This window comes from Pinus tabuliformis, chromosome 3_2 (genome assembly GCF_031772625.1).
Source record: "Pinus tabuliformis cultivar Carrire ecotype Pingquan chromosome 3_2, CPIR1, whole genome shotgun sequence".
Taxonomy (NCBI): Eukaryota; Viridiplantae; Streptophyta; class Pinopsida; order Pinales; family Pinaceae; genus Pinus; species Pinus tabuliformis.
Window position 1 is genome coordinate 1179240814 of NC_142302.1, and position 6000 is coordinate 1179246813.

Below are 6000 nucleotides of genomic sequence, written 5' to 3' on the forward strand. Positions count from 1 at the left end.
TACATTTGTATGCTTATCTTAAATCTGATCCTAAGCTTTTTATGAATATAGATCCACGTCTTTGTGTAGTTTTCTTCTTCTGTGATCTTACAGGAACTTGGTGAAGCTGGGTAAGTAAGGAAGCAGGTAGCTGGAAGCTGTCAAAGAAGAGAGGGATTGGATTAAAGGATTAGCGCAAGACACAGGTCGGTTCTTTCTATCCCCCTCTATCTTTAATTCATAAAGGAAATACAAAAGTAGTTTTCTTTGTTTGTTTCTAAGGTAACTGTCACACCTTAGTGGGATAGAGTCGTTCTAAATAGACATTTTTCCGAACGGGTACAATTACCCCTCACCTTGGTCCAACGGTTAGTATAGCGCAACAGCACATGGCTTCACAACCATGGCTGTTGCAATACCAACAACCACAATTCCAACAAGTATACCAAGGTTCTGAGCAACAAATCTTTGCGAACAGTGGACAGCCGTACATTCAAAACGGTCAAAATCAACCATTTTATAATGGTCATGTCCACCAACCTTACCAAACATACCAGCATCAAATGCATTATGCTGGTATGCAAAGACAAACTGCTCAGGCAATACCATCTTATCCTGGGTATGCTTCACCTAACCTGAATCAGCAATTACCCTTTGTGGCAACCTTAGAGTTACCTGATTTAAATCGGTTAACAAATGATCCAATTGCTTACACCCCTTGGTGGCCAGCGATTCCGCATAAACTTCCATCAGATATTCCTAAATTTAATGGAAATCCGGGTGAAGATCCATCGAATCACGTGATGACATTTCATTTATGGTGTTCATCAAACACCCTAAATGATGATTCGATAAGACTTCGCCTCTTTCAGAGGACGTTAACGGGTCCAGTAGCAAAATGGTACATTGAATTGCCTAGAGCTTCGTTCGACAGCTTCAGTACCTTAGCCACAACCTTTTTAACCCATTTTCAATTACCGATAAGGTACGAAACGGGAACAGAACTCCTTACCAACTTCAAACAGACAACGGCCACTCACATACCTGATCATATACATGAGTGGCGACGTCGTCGTAGGATGGTAAAAACGTACGTCCCCAATCAACTATTAGCTGAATGGTTTATCAAGTCATTACTGCCTTCCATCACGGAAGATGTGGCAAAGGGGGGAGTCGTAACAGAAGAGCAAGTTATCGCTTGTGCACAATATCTGGACTTGATTTATACTCAGTCCGGCACGCTCTACGACAAAATACCTGACGCCCCTAGACCAGAATTCTCAATTCCTCCTCCTCCTAAATAAAACAATGACTCTCATGCCGGCAATGGCGTGATTGGCACGACAGACACGAAATCGACAAAGGCTACATCCAAAAAGGCCTGTAAGATTTTAGGTCAAGATGCAAAAGACGAACTTCTTGCTTCGGAAGTAAATGCCGTATCGATAGATAAAGGCAAAGAAACCAAACAACCAGGGAGCAAGAAGAAAGGCAAAGGTAAGAAGAAGAAACAAGAGGAATCATCACCTGAAAAATCTTCTTCAAACCCTCCTGGAAATAGGAAACCAAAAAATCCATGCTATATATGCGATGAGGATCATTGGACCGCAGATTGTCCACACAGAGCTGAGCTTAAAAAATTCTTTAGGAATTCGAAAACCTCAGCGGTGTTAACTGATCCGTTTCCAAATCCAGGAACAATTCTGGTTGAAAGTGGAAATGCTTCCCTGTCTCAAGTGCTAATGTTGTTGGTTTCAAAACAACAAAATGATGCTTTGATATCGATAAGGAACAAAGATTATGGGAATCCACAGCTGTCGAACAACAAGGATAAAGATCAACTGAGTAGTTTGACAACAACTTCGACAGAAGTTGTGCCACCCACCATTCCTGAATTAACAATAAAACCGCCAAAGGGAGTAGTACACAAGTCAACATTTAATCCCCACGCTAGAGCGGCACAACATTATAACATAGTGGAAGATTTGGCCCAATCGCCATCCGCTATGTCGACTCTTGAAGTACTACAAAATTGCCCATCCCAAAGGCAGGCTTTATTATCAGCCATTGGTGGGATTGACCCAAAGGATTCCAATCTTGTATCCTTCGATCATAAAGGATACGATCCTCAGTTACCAGCTCAACTAGCTTTCCTTATTCAAGTGAAAGCCCTCAACAAAACTGTTCATCGAACAATTATTGATGAGGGGGCATCTACATGCATTATGTCGATGAGTTGCTGGAAAACTTTAGGATCTCCAACCTTGTCGCGATCTTCGACGACATTAAAAGCATTCGACGGAAGGACATATACCCCATATGGTATCCTAAATAACTTGAAAGTTGAACTAGGGGGAAAAACGGTAGAAATAGATGTTGAAGTCATTGATGGGAATCTTGATTACAACATCCTACTAGGAAGACCATAGATTTATGCCATGTCAGCTATTGTGTCGACCTATTTTAGAAAGATTGCATTCCCTTTCAAGGAGGGATTACAATCGTCGATCAACAAAACTTCCTCCCCAATGGTTCTCAAGTTACTGGAAGCATTCCCATGATCCATGGAAGCCTCCATTCGCTTCAGAATATCGGAGTAGGCCTACTAAAAGATCCTATATTAATGGGAACTTTCGCTTTCCCACCTCCAATCAATCTGGCGGAAGTAGCGTCGATATGAACTTGCAACATGATATCTTCTACAAAGATCTCAGAAAACGATATCGACATGGATCATGCAGTGGTTTTGCCCCCAAGCCCAATAGAAATATTATAGCAATCAATGTTTCTAGCATGGGAGGCAAACCCAAATCAACGCTCATCAAGCGTTTGGATAGATAGGTCTAGAGAATATGGTACTCCTTCAGATCCTTGGTCGCGAGTGCATGTCACCGATGAAGGAATTGTCCAATCTATGGTAATTGAAGGAGCACCATGGAATGATTCCCACCATCGTTCTCTTCTTCAGGATTGTGGAGAAGATACTCAAAATGACCTTTATCATCCTTCAGTCTTTGATTTTCTATCAAATACTGTAAATACGGTGGATTCCGAGCGAAACTTGTCCAACATTGAAGAGACTATAGCCATAAATATCTCGACCAAAACAGATATTGTAGAGAATATTTACGTTGGTAAATGTTGTTCTCCTTCAGAATTGGAAATATATAATGCTCTTTTTCGCGAATTCAGAGATGTCTTTGCTTCGTCATATAGTGAAATGCCAGGCATTGACTCGAGTATCGTTGAACACGAAATTAAGATGTATCCAGATGTCAAACCAGTACGACAACGGCTAAGGCAGGTGCACCCCAAGAAAGCCGCTGCCATTAAGGCAGAAGTTGAAAAAATTCTCCATGCTGGTTTCATCTACCCGGTTCCTCTAACCGATTGGGTATTGAACATTGTCCCTGTTATGAAAAAACAAGGAACAATTAGAGTGTGAGTCGATTATAGGGATGTAAATCAAGCTTGTCCAAAGGACAACTACCCTACGCCCTTCATTGACCAGATAATTGATGAATGCGCCGGATGCGAAATCTTTTCATTCATGGATGGATTCTCCGGGTATAATCAAATAAATATCCGCCCACAGGACCAGTTAAAGACTGCATTTATTTGTCCGTGGGGCACATTCGCATATCGAAAGTTACCCTTTGGTTTAAAGAATGCAGGGGCGACGTTTCAGAGGGCAATGAATTATGCCTTCCATGACATCAAAAACATCGTTCAACCATACCTCGACGACCTTCCAGCTCATTCGCGAAAGCGGACTGATCATCCGCAGCATTTAAGAGCGATATTTCTACGTTGCCGACACTACAAGATACGACTCAATCCGCACAAATGTGTATTTTGCGTCAGTTCTGGTCGTTTACTTGGCTTTGTAGTCTCCAAGGATGGGATTCGTCTCGACCCATGTAAGGTCCAGGCAATCATAAATTTGCCTCCACCTTCAAATTTTCTTCAGATTCAGAAACTCCAAGGGAAAGCAAACTTTCTGAGGAGGTTCATTCCAAATTACGCCGAACTTGCTAAAGGTTATACACGTCTTTTGAAAAAGGAGGTACCCTTTGTCTGGGATCAGGTTGCGCAAGCTTCCTTTGATGCTTTGAAAGATTCCCTGATGAAAGCATCATTAATGTATGCCCCTGATTATCAAAGAGACTTTAACCTGTATCTGGCTGTAGCAGATACGACCATCGCAATGGTTTTAGTTCAGGAAGTCGATGGAATTGAGCATCCTATATATTATTTAAGTAAAAACTTAAACGATACAGAAAGCAAATATTCTTACATTGAAAAGCTAGCACTTGCAGCTGTTCAAGCAATATAGAGGTTTTGACACTATGTCCTCTTTCAGAAAACTAACATTCTGTCAGATTGCAACCCCATGACTTATATATTGTCGCGACTGGGGGGAAAATACTCAAAATGGATAGCAATCCAACAAGAGTTTGATCTGGAATTTGTAAAATCCAAATCAAAGAAAGCTCTAGTTTTCGCAGAATTATTATGCGATCTCCCATCGTCGTCCAACGATGAAACATCCGAAGAATCAATCGTGGATGAGAGTTTGTTTTTGATATCTACAAGCAATGAGTGGTATGGAGATATAATCATTTATCTCCAAACCCAAAAATTTAGGTCAAACACCTACCACTTTGAACAAAAACGTATTCGATACCAAGCAAAGGACTACATGATCGTCGGTGATACGCTTTACCGTCATGGTATCAATACAGTTCTGAGAAGGTGCCTCACCCATGAGGAGGCAAAAAAAGTCCTGAATGAGTGTCATTCAGGCGTGTGTGGGGGGCATCAATCTGGATATGCTACAACACAAAATTTTTTACGAGCATGATACTTTTGGCCAACAATGTTCAAAGATTGCATAACCGCAGTCAGAAGTTGCCATGCTTGTCAAATTTTTGATAGCAAAACCAGAAGACCACCCGCACCTCTACAGCCAATAGTTGCTATTGGGCCATTCGCCAAATGGGGCATCGATTTCATGACATGTAACCCCACCTCGACCGGGGGGCATGGGTATATCATAGTCGCAGTTGACTATTTTACCAAATGGGCCGAGGCGATGCCTACATTAGATAATACTGGTGAAACAACTGCCCTCTTCTTTTTCAATCATGTAGTCGCCAGATTCAGCGTACCACAGGCTATAGTCACAGATCATGGATCGCATTTTCGCAATCACATGATGGTCGAATTAGCTGCCAAACTAGGGTTGTCTCACGACAGCTCTACTCCGTATTATCCGTAAGCCAACGGACAAGTTGAAGCGATCAACAAAGTCCTGAAACGCATGCTGCAAAGGATGATCAGAGTTCACAAAAGAAGATGGCACCTAATCCTGTACTCAGCCTTGTGGGCTTACTGAACATCGATAAGGAATGCAACCGGGTTCACACCCTTCCAACTAGTATATGGCCTGGAAGCAGTCTTACCAATCCAGTGTGAAATCTCGTCTCTCAAACTCGCAATTGATCTCCTCCCTGGAACTTCAGAAGAAGAGGCTTGTTTCTTGGAATTAATCCAATTGGATGAAACCCGTCGTGACGCCGCTTTGGCTAACGAAGCCCATAAGAAACGAGTCAAGGCGCAGTTCGACAAAAATGTCAAACCCCGTGTCTTCTCAGAAGGTGACTTGGTCTTGCTTTACGACCAAGAATCCGATAAATTGGGAGCAGGTAAATTTAAGTCTTTATGGATGGGCCCCTATATTGTTAAACGAGTGTTAGCGAAAGGAGCCTACGAGCTAATGGATTATGATGGAATTCCACTGGCACAACCCTGTAATGGGTTGTATCTCAAGCGTTACTATGCGTAATGGTAACCAGCATGCTTTTGTTATGTTTTTGTTTTCGCTAAATTGTTTGTTTTGGTCGAGTAATCCACTTTTTACATTTCTTGTAGATGTCAAACCTATTGGAGCCATGTGTTGGATATGCCGACGGAGCGAGTCGTAGTTCGCGGAACTTGTCCTCCGCAGCCTGGGCCATT